The sequence below is a fragment of the Chelonoidis abingdonii genome, chromosome 15 (assembly GCF_003597395.2).
Source record: "Chelonoidis abingdonii isolate Lonesome George chromosome 15, CheloAbing_2.0, whole genome shotgun sequence".
In the NCBI taxonomy this organism is placed as follows: domain Eukaryota; kingdom Metazoa; phylum Chordata; order Testudines; family Testudinidae; genus Chelonoidis; species Chelonoidis abingdonii.
Genome location: NC_133783.1, coordinates 42,555,436 through 42,569,179, shown reverse-complemented (window position 1 = coordinate 42,569,179; position 13,744 = coordinate 42,555,436). Strand labels below are relative to the sequence as shown.

Sequence of the window (13,744 nt, the reverse complement as noted above, 5' to 3'; positions counted from 1 at the left end):
GGTGCCACTTTTTGGCGCCCCCAAATCTTGGCGCCCTAGGCAACCGCCTAGTTCCCTAAATGGTTGCACCGGCCCTGACTGTGGTTGGGAGGTGCCCCTGGCTTACCCCATACAGGCACAGTTCGCTGCAGGCAAGGATGCTAGGAAGCACCTTTGCAGCAGCAGCAGCAGCGTCAGCTTCTCCGGAGAAGAACAGTCACTGACTTTGTCGGGATGCTCCAGGCCCACCTCTTTCTGTCCCCGCTCCACTCCAGGCCCACCTGTTCCCAACCCCACTCCACATCCTCGCTTAGGACTTTCGGGAAGGGAGGGGGAGGAGCGAAGACACGGCTCTGGGAGGGAGTTTGGGTGCGGAGGGGGCTCAGGGCTGGGCAGGGAATTGGGGTGTAGGAGGGGATGATGGGTGTGGGCTCTAGGAAGGAGTTTGGGTGTGGGAGGGCACTCAGGGGTGGGGGGTGTGAGAGCTCTGGCTGTGGGTGTGGGCTCTAGGGTGGGGCCAGAGATGAAGGGATTAGGGTATAGAAGCGGGCTCTGGGCTAGGGGGGGACTCAGGGTTGCGATGGGGGTTGGGACACGGGATGGGGTTTGGGGTGTGGGCTCCAGGTGGTGCTTACATCAGGCGGCTCCCGGGAAGTGGCTGGCATGTCTAGTTCCGAGGTGGAGTGGTGGCCATGGGGGCTCCGTGCGCCGCCCCTGGCTGCAGGTGCTGCCCCCTGAAGCTCCCATTGGCTATAGTGTCCTGAGCTGGAGGGACATGTCTGCCGCTTCCTGGGAGCTGTGCGGAGCTGGGCAAGGAGCCTGCCAGTCCAGCTGTGCCACCAACTTTTAACCGCCCAGTCAGTGGTGCTGACCGGAGCTGCCGAGGTCCCTTTTGAACTGGGTGTTCTGGTCAAAAACTGGACACCTGGTAACCCTTCTTCGAGGGCAGTCTTTAGTTTGGGTAGATCTCCAAAGACATTTGACTCAGGCCATTTTAAGATTTGTGCATAACCCAGATCATATTCAAAATCTTTATTGCCATCTCACAAGATTAATTCTTTGGGTGTAGCCATCTGAATAATAGTGGGCTGCGGGGGAGGGCTGGAAGGGGAGTGGAAGTTTAAGAACTCATTTAAATAAAAAAGACAGTAAAAATAACTGCTTCTGTTGGCTAGAAATAAATCAATTCTCATTCTTCAGGAACATCAGATTTTGTTCAGTATAGTTCAGCTGCAGGAAAAATGAACCATTATTATGTGCGTTTCTCTATTCATATATAGGACATAGAATCGGTGACAAAAGGGCTCTTTCATGACCTCCTTGCTCCATTATGAACAGAAACATGTCTTTGTTTAGCTGTTTTATAGCCATTGTCTGGCTATACCAAAAGAAGGACAGGAGACACTTGATATGGATTTAATTAGGCTGCAACTTTGTTATTAGATGTCTGGGACTACCTGTCAGATAAAAGTGTACAGTGCAGGCAACTCCATGTTTATTCCATAATTACCTGGGGGGCTTCCACCAGCTTCCCCTCTTTTTCCATCCAGGTCCCTCCAGCACATCTATTGCTGGGACCTTACCATCCACCCCCCTTGTAGAAGGGTTAAGGTGGGCTATAAGAAAGCGGGGTTGGCTCCTCGTCATACCAATCGTAGGAGCCCTGAACCAGCTCACCCCTGTTCTGTTCCTTTAACCAGCACCTCCTTTTTAAGTCTTTACCAGGCCATTTATCTGGTCACTGGATGCCTTCCCTGTGCACTGGACATCTGCCCCCACACTTACCAAATAAGTTGCAACATATAGCCTACCACACCTTTTGTGCTTACCATAAACTTCTTCCCTGACACCCGCCGTGGGGAAGATGAAAACCCCCCACTCCACCAAAGCCAGTATGGTGGTGATGTTGGTGTCACCAAGCATAAACCTAAGTAACTTAGAAAAGTGAAAGGCAATAAGAATATAAGGTCTCCCTGTTTCAGGCCTCCAGTGAACAAGAGTCCTTCCATGTTTAAACTCTAATCGACCTCAGAGGCTGGCAGAGGGGAAAGTCCAGGTGCACCAGCCCTTATCAGTTGTAAGGCTGCTCAAATTGGTATGGAGCAAAAATAATGAAGCCTGCATACTTTTGGTCAAGGGAGAGGAGATAATGGTTTACAAAGACAAGGTTGTAATTCACGCCAGCTATAATTAACTGTTCAATGTAACTCTACAAGGGGGAGAGGGAGGGGGAAGACAGAAAAAGAAGTGTGTGAGAAAAGAATGCTGCAGCTGGACAGAAGAGGGAGGGGAAACGGAGGCTTGCTAGTCAGCGAGAAAAGTTCTCATGGATATAAAGGAACAGACTGTTTGTTTTAGCTGGGCTGGATCTGAGGCGTACTAAGTCTCCCAGCTCCGCTTTGGGATCCCAAATAAACTTGTGTTTTGTTTCTCCAGCTTGGTGTGTTTATTGGCACTAAAGCACTCCGGGCATGAATCACTGTTGTTTGCCTTGGGCACCTCCGGTGTCTGCAACAGTGAGGTAAAATTACCTTCCCTAAAAAGGAGTGACTAGCGCAATGCCCACAGCAGGTTCAAACCCGACCTGATAATCACACCTCAGGGGGATGGAGACTGGGTGCTGCCTTGCCTGCTGTGTGGAGAAAGAGGTGTCCAATGCCAGAGCTTGCACTTTTAAAGCTTTCTGCCCTTATATTCACAGGGGATGAGTCAGTGCTGCAAGGCTGATGAACACCAACTTCTTGCAGCAGTTTCTGACCTTGTTCCCCCTTCCCATCTTAAAGCATTGCTGCCTTCCTCCGGCAAGCCTGGACAACATATCCACCCCACTTTAGGGGCGGTGCGGTCAGTGTTGCAAACTGGCTAGTGTAAGGAGGAGAGGTATATTTGATAAATACAGTTCTGAAGACACTTGTATTTGTACTAGCCTCTACAACTGCGTTAGCTTTACTGGAAAGCTGAGAAAAGAAGTGATAGTTAAATGGGAATACAGCCACTGTAAAACTAAATTAATTTGAAACTGTTGTGTTTATCAAGCCTGGTAAACAAAAGTTTTCAGGAGACAGCATTTTTAAAAAGGCACGTTGGAGAATATTTACTGTTATCTAACATTAGTTCCTCTTTTCTTTTGTCTTTATGTAATAGAAGATGACTTTTCTCCAATACAATTTCTTTGTCTCTCCCTTTCCCCCTTCTCCCTCCATGTTGTAGATGTGAAGGGGGCTTAGGGAAGAGGAGATGAGGGAGCCATTCTCCGTTTCCTGAAGTCTGCAGAAGCAGAGAATCTCCAGTAAGTTTTGGGATGCCCCCTCAATTCCCACAAGCTTATATGCACGCTGAACACTCTCCACCAGCTCTTAGCCTTAGATGGCCAGTCCTTGGGGACCATTCCTGACTGTCTCTGAAATTCGATAGACTAGTTAGCTGTCTGAAGACTTTACTTTGACTGTCTGAGTCTGACAAGCCTAGCTGGCTCACTGTGTGGGTTACTGATGACTCTCCTAAGGCTCCTCAGGGTTAGCGTCTTTACCTAAAATTAGATTAAAGAGTATAGGATAATGTGTACTTAAAGCCTCATTAAAATAACCCAGTATATGACTAGATATGAAAGACTTATACACATTTTTTGTTCCATCATCACCATAATGAATTTCCAAATATACTAATCGCAACTCAGAATAAAATGGGTCAAACTCTGTTCTTGGATAAGTGTGTCTAGACATAACTCTTATGAGTTAAGTAGGATGGATCCAGTTGTGCACATTTTGACTCAATATATTTTCACGACATTGAGTATGACAGGACTGCAGCATTGCAACATGGTCTGTTGTGAAGGCATAAAACTGTGATAAACCATTAGATGTATCACCGGTTCTCAACCAGGGGTACAAGTACCCTTGGGGGTATACAGATGTCTTCCAAGGGGTACATCAACTCATCTAAATATTTGCTTAGTTTTACAATAGGCTACATAAAATGCAATGGTGAAATTAGCACAAACTAAAATTTAATTCGACTTGTTTATACTGCTCTCTCTACTATACACTGAAATGTAAGTACAATATTTATATTCCATTTGATTTATTTTATAGTTATATAGTAAAAATGAGAAAGTAAGCAATTTTTCAGTAATACTGTACTGTGACTTTTTTTATTTTTATGTCTGATTTGTAAGCAAGTAGGTGAAACTTGGGGGTATGCAAGACAGATCAGACTCCTGAAGTGGGGTACAGTAGTCTGGAAAGATTGAGAGCCACTGAGTTATATTACTGACTGAGCCATAGACTTCCTTGTGACTTTGGACAAGTCACAATCTCGTTATTACTGAATCTACTCACTTATAAAATGGGGAAAACCATGCTTTTCTGGTTCACGGTTTTGTTAAATCTAGAATTCACTATTTCTATAGCTTTTTACATCACTCAGGGTGCACAGGTCAAGCATGTTTATAGTCTTTAGGAAATGATCTGCTTCAGCAAATTAGTTCTAAGATGCTTTCTGTAGTTTACCAATAAATCAATGGAGTCAGAAGTTCCTGAAGCTTGATTGGTTAGAGAAATTAGGGCATAAAAGTTCAGAATTTGGGAGATGTCACAGCTTTGAAGACTTCAGTACACTGATGCAGTATGAATATTAGTTTTGTTTAGGCCCTAATTTGAAGTTAGATCCTCATGCGCAGACCCCTGCACCTGCATGGAGACTCATTTAAAGTCAGTGGGTTCCACCTGGCACCAAGGGTCTACCTGTGTGAAAATGATTGCAGATTGGGGTCCAGAATGGTAGAGTGGCATGCGATTACATTGTCAAACACTATAAGGTGCTGTACATTTCAAATATCCTATCATACGTCTTTATAAAAGTTGGATTTAGTGAAGGTCATTGTAGACATAAAATAAGGCCTAGCCCTTGTTACACAAAAGAGTTCAGGTAAGATACTGTGTGAAACATGCTCTTTCGTACTTTCATAGACATAGTTTTCTTTAGTGATCTCCTATAAATATTTTCAGTACTGACTCATTCAGACTTTACCCAATAATTATTAAATAGCAAAGAAAGAAACAGGGGTTTGATTTAATGTTTTATATTTTTGCTCTTCAAGCAATAATAGCATATACACTAGTGAAAATTGCATAGCCAGAATCAGCTTTTCGCAGATTTTGTCAGATGGTAAATCCAGCATATTAATAGTGGGCTGTGTCTGTAGGGGATGCATTTTTCTTAATAAATGGACATTGTAACAACGGAGACAACAAAAATGAAAGATGATCCATTAATTATAAAGCTAATTGCTTAAGAAAAGCAATTTACCTTAAAATGTGAAATTTTTAAATTTATCCAGTTAAAACCCTAAAGGAAGGTAATTTAGTATTTATCTATACTTGGAAGTTTACCAGAATAGAGAGACAAGGGAGGCAGACGTGAAAGCAAGTTGGTACTGTCTCGTACGGCGTACTGGCAAGAGCCGGTACGCCGTGCCAGACTGGACCTTCTTCTCCTGCGGTGACTTGATAGGCCCAGGGCTCCAGCTGCTGCAGGGAGCCTCAGGCCCTTTAACTCACTGCCGGAGCTCCGGCAGCCAGGCTTGGGCAGTGATTTAAAGGGCCTGGAGCTCCGGCCCCTGCACAGAGCCCCAGGCCTTTTAAAGTGCCACCCAAGCCCGGCTGCTTGAGTTCCGGCGGGGCTTTAAAGAGGCCGGGGCTCCCTGCAGCAGCAGGAGCCTCTGGCCCTTTAAATCCCTGCATGAGCCCAGGTGCAGGAGCCTGGGGAATCCAGCAGCGATTTAAAGGGTCCAGTGCTCCTGCCACTGCAGGGAGCTGTGGGCCTTTTAAATCACCGATGGAGCCCAGCTGCCGCTACCCCGGGGCGGGAGGGCTCTGGTGGTGATTTAAAGGGCCCAGAGCTCCGCAGCAGCTGGAGCCCTAGGCCCTTTAATTTGCTTCTGAGCCCCAGGACTCCCAGCCACCTCTGCAGCTAGAAGCTCACAGCTGGAGCCCCAGGGCCTTTAAATCTTGAAATGTCCTGCCTCTTCCAATTGAGGCCACATCCCCACTCAGGACTCCAGCATACCGGTAAGTCCTTTAAGTTACTTTCACCCCTAAAGGGAGGTGATGTAATATCTTTTATTGAACCAGCTTCTGCTGGTGAGAGAAACAAGCTTTCCAGAATAGTTATTTTGGTATAATCCCCCATGTGGACACTCCTATTCAGGAATAAAAGTATCTTTTTCTAAAGTCACATTGGTGTGACACTGTTCACGTGCAGTTTTCAAAGGTCACTTGATAAACTAGGAAGATGATTAAGTAGGTGATTGGCTAGATTCTCTCTCTTCCTGGGCCCGTGGCCTCAGACATACGGTCAGTGTGGTACATATGTGGCAGTAGGATTGCCGTCATTCAATAAGGCAAACACTGAAGTAAACTTCACCTATAGCTGTCCTTCAACTCCTCCAACAAATCCACACACTTTTTAAAAAGATTATTTTTCCTGTCCTGGTCAAAAATGTATTGCACTGCTGATACTTATTTTTAAATCAAAAGTGGCATTTTACTTTCATAGACATCAAAATAATAATAAAGTCAGCATAAAAATGGGAAATGTTGTGCAAAAATACTAACAAGTTTTTGTTTCTCCGTGTAACACTGTTCAGTAGAGACTGTCTGCCGTACTTACTGCTGTGAAGAAAGGATCCTGATGAACTGGTCCATTTGCTCAATGTGGATACTAACACTCTGCTGTCTGCTGTATTAGGGCAGTCAGGGCTATGCTTCTCTTATTGATGCTCTGCTTGCTGGGCTTGACATCAGGTAGAGTGAGATGAACCCTGATCAATTGTGTGAAATTCCACAAGAGGTGCATGTGGGATCACAGATTGCATATTGTTTCCCTAAGGAGTAAACTAACCAGTTATTGGTGACATTTATACTCAGCTAGCCGATATGGCAATGTCCTGCAATTTCCTTGGAAGACCTTATTGTATTAAGTTTATGTATTATTGTGGGCCAGGATTGTATATAGCTTCTTGAGGGGTAAAATGTGACAGATATTGCAACCCATTGCAGTCTCCGTTGTTTTAAATGAATGGTTTTGTGTATGATTGTGTTCTGCTTGATGGGGGAAGGCTACCAAAGCTCCTTCAGGAACTAAAAACTGTGTGTGGTCATTTAAGGCAACTCAGCCAGGCTGTAACTCCTCCACCCCACGCCCACAGAGAACCTCCTGGGGAATCTCACATATACTAGTTCAAACTGGATTATCCAGAGACCAGTAGACTAAGGAAGGACTTCTGGACAAGTAGTCTGAGTTTAAACTGACTTGGGCCTTTTTTCTGAACCAACAAATGGTCAGGACTTTTTGTCGAGGGGGTGGAGGGTGGGGATGAGAGAGAGGATCCTTGTGGAAGGGTTGGAAGGACTGACACCTACCAGAGCCTGAGGTTGTAGTTGAGAGAACCCCTGGTAAGCTTTTTAGCATGTGTGTAGGTTCTTTTCTCGTTTTTAATACATTTTCTCTGTAATGTTTTCATCTTTAAAATAAATGTGCTTGGTTGGAAGGAGCTGTGAGGTAACTTGCAACTGCGGGCAATTACTGTATTCATAGCCTCTAGAGAGGAATCCAAGTGCAGATGCTGGTCCATTTAGGCAGTCTGGCTTGCTGGGAATATCACAGGGTAAATCAGGGAGCTGTGCAGCCTGAAAACTCCTGTTCTGGCAGGAGAGAGACATGGATCTCTACCCAAAAGACATGACACCTGGGAGCCAGGGACCTTGAGTGTCCTTAGTGTACTGCAGAGGGGGAATACAGGTGCAGTTACTAACAACTTCCTCAGTTTCAGAGGAACACTTATACTGAGCTAGCTATAGTCTTTCTTTGTCCATGGTTATGCAATCCCACTGATGCTCATTTTCCATTACTAACAATGGGGATAGAAGTTGTAACTGATTGCTATTACAGACTACTGTGACTTGCTCTTGCTTCAGTAAGTGTTGAAGGTGATAATTTATACCTTTTTCTTTCATCTTAAAGTTTTAATTCATTGTCTGTATATAATTTCCTCTGCTCTAGGTGCCTGTCACGCAACCTTTAAAAATTCCCCGAGGAATCAGGCTGTAAATTAGAATTTCCAAATATATAGGTTGTGTGATAAAAATGAAATTCTGAAGCTCCTTGATGTCAGTAGTGCTGTGCTAAGGCAATTTAAATATCTTTTCTGCCAAAAAGCTTATGATGAAGCTCTTTTTCCCCTCACTGCCTTCAAACGGATTTTCATCTCTTTATACAATCCAAAAGCTGAAGCCCTTAAAATGTGTGCCAAAGGCACTAGTAGAAGCTTGAAGAGGAAATAATGTTCTCTTGTTGAAACTTACATGAAAAAAGTCTATCTGTTAACCTTTCCAAGAATAGTTATTTAAAAGTGTCTGATTAGCTCATGAGACTGGTAATAGAATATGAAGTCTTTCACTTCTGTTGACTGGTTTGATTCTGCCTAAGCCTTAAGGTCAGCAGTACCTACAGTAGCCATCATTTTATGCTTGTTTGGGTTGATTTAGGGCTTGCTTACACTTATCGGGGGATTGACGCGCTGTGATTGATGCATCGGCGGTTGATTTAGCGGGTCTAGTGAAGACCCGCTAAATCAATTGCCAATCTCTCACTCGTCAATACCTGTACTCCACCTGAACGAGAATGGAAGGGGAGTTGATGGGAGAGTGTCTCGTGTCAACATACCGTAGTGTGGACCCCACGGTAAGTAGATCTAAGTGTGTCAACTTCAGCTATGTTATTCACGTAGCTGAAGTTGTGTAACTTAGATCGATCTCCCTCCACAGTGTAGACAAGGACTCACATAACACTAATTGTTTATCTCACTCCTTCAGTTCAGAGGCATACTTCAGATTAGATACAGCTGCAAATAGCACCCATACTGGGAGTCCTAGCAGAGAGTCCCAGGTTTAAATGGGCATGGAAAAGAAAATAGCTTTTGAATTGTTAGGCCCATCTACACAGCAAAATGTACTGAGTCAGGATATCATGCTGGAGATGTGAACTTGTTAATGCATGGGTTTTTTTAATCCCTAATGTAGGTTTTTTAAATCCCTATTTCATTGCTCCAAAATGAAAGCTGCAGTGGCCTTAAAAATAAAACTGTGTAAACTTTTTTAAACAAAACTTTTTTCAGTGAAAAATGTAAATTTGGGAAAACTATAATGTTTCGTGAATTCGTGTTGATTTTGTCAAATTGTTTGCTTAGGAAATTTTTTTTTAAACGAAACATTTTGATTTTTTTTTGTTTGAAATGGCTTTTTGTTTCAAAATTTCTTTAAATTTAAAAACATTTTAAAATGGCCAAAATCAAAACAAAACATTCTGATTTTTCAAAATTTTGTTTGACTCAATCTAATTTTTTTCCAACTCTTTCTGTTGTTTGCCCAAATCATCTTTAAAAGTAGCAGGGTACAATCAAAGAAACCCAGGAACAATGCTGTTTTTGTTGGATTACAGAAATGCAGGTGAGGTATGTGTGTGCTGTATAGCAGTGTTTCTCAGCCTGTGGTCTGTGGACCCCTTATGTCTCAGGAGTCTGTGAAAGGCTGTTGTTACAATGGAACAGACTATGTCAAAGATTTCTAAACGGGTCTGCGCCTTCATTCAAAATTATTTAAGGGGTGTGCAAATGAAAAAAGTTCAGAACCACTTTGAAAATGTGCAGTTTGTCCATAGTTAAGGCTCTAACAAGTCTTTAATTGCAGTCTTATCAACCCATACCAACCCTCACTCTTAATATACTTTTAAAAAAAGTTCTTTCTACTTTCAATTTTACCATGTATGTTCTGTGTCCAGATGAAAAGGTTTTGATCATATCTGAGGCGAATTTGACAAGCTATTTCTGAGACATACACAGTAGAAAAATGAGGTGTAACGTGTGTGGAAAATTCGTCTTTCCTTTTTGATGAAGCAGATCTGAATGGAATTGTTTGACCTAGGAACTTTAACTTTTGCCCCCAAAGATCTGATCAAGATCTAGTGCTTTTTACTATTTCTAAGAAGTGGAGCTGCATATTTTGGATTATTCACTGCCAAATTAGAAGACAGTCTAGAAATTAGGAGACTAAGATATAGAGGGCATAAGCCAGGGGTCTCAAAATGACGGCCTGTGGGTCATGTGCAGTTCAAGAGTCTCTTCATTGCAGCCCACGGAGGAGAGATGCAGGCAGACATGCTGCTGGCAATGTCTACTGCAGGCGCCGCCTCCCCGCAGCTCCTGTTGGCTGGGGGAGAGGGCCAGATATATCATCATTAGTTGCCAGGCAGAGTCAGCTATGGAGGCAGCATCATTAGTTGCAGGGCAGAGTCAGGCATGGAGGCAGCATCATTAGTTGCTGGGCAGAGTGAGCCATGGAGGCAGCATCACTTTTTTCCACAATGAATATAAACAAGTCAAATTACCGAACATAACTATCTGATGCACACCTTGCTACAATCCTGAAGGTTTCAACTGCTCAGTCACTGAGGCCAAACATCGACAACTGACAGAACTGATGCGTTGCCAGGTGTCTGGCAAACACTAAAAACACTCTGGCAGGTGAAGAATTGTATAAAGTTGTATGACCGTTTTATTATTTCTAAGAAATTCAAAATGAAAAATACAATATAAATGTTTTCTTTTCTGAACACCATCTTCAGTGACATTGTTGGCCCGCTGGGAGGATTTGAGGACTGGCACTGGCCCTAAGGTAAATTGAATTTGAGACCCCAGCATAAGCTACCCACACCTCTCAAAGTGTAACCACTGTCAATAATAATAATAATAACAATCAGAAACAACTTTTTTAGCAGAGTACTCAAAGCTAGTTCTGTCTGTACCAGGAAAACTTTTTCAAAAATATCCCCCTGTTGCTAATGCTGGTCCTGCTCCACTGGTGCAGTGTAGATGGGAGCCAGCTGCCAATACCATTTTAAGCATTGTATCATTTAACTCTCTTCAGAGTAGCTTTAGTTGACATTTAATCTGACAGTGACAACTGGTGGTCCATCTACACTAGGGCTCCCAACTTTACTAACTGGAATGGAGCTGAACCAATGTTAGCAAAGGTGGAAAAGTTTTGAAGCTTGTCCCTAGTGTAGACAAAGTTGGTATGGACAGTCCCCATGCCAGAGTTGTTCAAAATAGTGGTTCAGAAATGTTTTTGTTCATGATGAGTGTGCTAGAATTTAGGTGTACTTCTATCACTTAACTATTTATAGAGATGTAAAAGAAAGAATCGAAGGGTACAGCTACACTTACTTTACAGCGCTGCAACTTTCGTGCTCAGGGGTGTGAAAAAACACCCCCCTGAGCGCTGCAAGATGCAGCGCTGTAAAGCCTTAGTGTAATCAGTGCGGCAGCGCGTCTCCCAGAGCTGCACGCTACACCCGTAGAGGATGTGGTTTACATGCAGCGCTGGGAGAGCTCTCTCCCAGCACTGGCACTCCGACCACATTCACACTTCAAAGCGCTAAATGTAGCCATACCCTAAATCACAAATCCGTCAGTGTATGCGCCTGTCATAAGTAGATAGGTAAGGGTTAATTTTCTTTTACCTGTAAGGGGTGGACAGGGGGGAATCAAGCACCTGACCAGAGGACCAATCAGAGAACTGGATTTTTTTTAAAGTCTGGGAGGGAAAGGAACTCAGGGTCTTTTGTTTCTCCCGGCTATGGATTGAAACAGCTTTTCTGCTAACCCAATCTTCTTTCTAATATTCTACTATCAGTGTGAGTACAAAGGAAACCAAACAATAGGCTGTTATGTGCTTTGGTTTGTAGTTACATGGTATAATTGCTGACTGGGTTTAAATTGGCTATTTTTTGAATCAGACTGTTTATTCCTATTTTTTCTAAGCCTTATCCCTGTATTGAATTTCTTAATGCAGTGTTTAGTATATGTAAGTTCTTTCTTTTTATATAAAGTTTTCTTCTTAAAACTTGTGGAAGTTTCCTTTTCCTAGTGAGGCAAGGGGATAGAAATTTCTGTACCAGGTATCCGTCTCCTCAAAGGAAGACGGGGTGGGGAAGCATTACATTCTGTGTTGACTTTCCTATTGTCCAGGCGGGAACAAGTTACAGGGAATAGAGGTAGGATTAGCTCTGTTTCCCGTGTTGGAGGCTGTCTTTTTGGAGAATAAAGAGACAGGTTTCTTGGTATTGTGATGTAAAGAGATTACATCAATCCCTCAGGTTACTCAGAGGGGAAGGGAGGGGAGATAATTCCTTGCCAGTACGATCAGACTTCTGAGTCGTGGGGTCTGTCCAGAGGAAGTTGGGGAGGCCAAGAGGGGGTCCCCCAAGAAATATTTGGGGAAACCTGGCTGAATAGGAGCCAAAATCCTATCTGGTGGCAGCGAGATAAGATCCAAGCTGGTACAAGCTTGGGGGAATCATAGTAAGCACCCAGATTTTGGACGCTAAGGTCCAGATTTGAGACAGATGCTTACCACAGCGCCTTCTCTCACTAGGATAGTCTCACTGGGATAGTCTGATAGTTCTAAGGCTAAGCAAAGCAGCAGGGGCAGCCATTAGCTGGGAAGTGTACGGTCATATCCTCACATTCCAAACCAGTCACATTAAAATAAGGTGGTATTGGGCTATTAGGAAGACAATCCTGTCCTGATAATGTCAATCACCATCAGATAAAGAAACAGATCTTAAGTGATAGCATCCTGTCTGGCAAGAAATCACTTACCTATGGTTGTGGTTGTGAAACCCTCATTTCTGTGTTGTTTTATCTTTATGGCCCCCACTTTTCTATTGTTAATCTGTGTGGTTCTCTAATTGTTTCTGTCTGCTGTATAATTAATTTTGCTAGGTGTAAATTAATTAGGGTAGTAGGATATAATTTGTTAGAGAATTATGTTACAATATGTTAGGATTGGTTAGTTAAATTTCAGTAAAATGGTTAGTTAAGGTATAGCTGAGAATATAACTATATAAAATGGATTCAAACAGGAAGTGGGAAGAAGGAAATTGGAATCATGCTTGCTAAGGGGGGGAATGGGAATAGGGAATGGGGAACAGGGACACAGGCAAGGCTCTGTGGCGTCAGAGCTGGGAAGGGAAGTGGAGTAAATGCTCCATGGAGTCTGAGCTGGGAAGGGTTCCGGGGGGTAAATGCTCTGCGGCATCAGAGCTGGGAAGGAGGACACTGGGGAACAGACACTGTCGGCGTATAGATATAAGCTCGGCTGGTGTGACGGGCTTCAGAACATGCTTGCTTGGAAACTAACCCCAATAAACATCGCATTGTTTGCACTTCAGACTTCTGGTCTTTTGCTGTTTGCTCTCTGCGTGACAAGAATCAGGGAGGTGGGAGGTTTCAGAGTGGTAGCTGTGTTAGTCTGTATCAGCAAAAACAATGAGGAGTCCTTGTGGCAGCTTGGAGACTAACAAATTATAAATTTGTTAGTCTCTAATGTGCCACAAGGACTTATTGTTTTTGGCAGTGGGAGGGTGAAGGGAAAGCCCTCTAACAAGTGTATCTTTTGATGACTGTGTTTAGTATAGCGTGCATATTTCAAAAATAGCGCTATTACTGTACTGTACACCATCCTTGAACACAGGTACCATGACTGATGTCTGAAAATGATAACCTCAAAAAGTAGCCACTGGCAAATCTGGAACCATTAGTCCCCAACTGGTTAGCATTTACCTAATTTGTGAAGAGTAAGCATTACTCTGCCTATATCATTAGCCCCCTTGCAAAGAAAGAGGAAATGAGGCTCAGCGTTTGACT

At 43.4% G+C, this 13,744-nt stretch overlaps 1 protein-coding gene across 2 annotated transcripts in view; it reads left to right on the top strand.

Annotated features, from left to right (window-relative positions):
- PTPRE (protein tyrosine phosphatase receptor type E) overlaps positions 1-13,744 on the top strand; it is a 131,077-nt gene that overhangs the window by 9,617 nt on the left and 107,716 nt on the right. The window contains exon 1 of one of the 2 annotated variants that reach the window (XM_032801585.2): positions 3,229-3,268. The exons of the other annotated variant lie outside the window; for it this stretch is intronic. The gene's annotated coding sequence lies outside the window, so the exon portion shown is untranslated. Of the gene's footprint in view, positions 1-3,228; positions 3,269-13,744 lie in introns of those variants that run through there. 2 annotated transcript variants of the gene reach the window in all.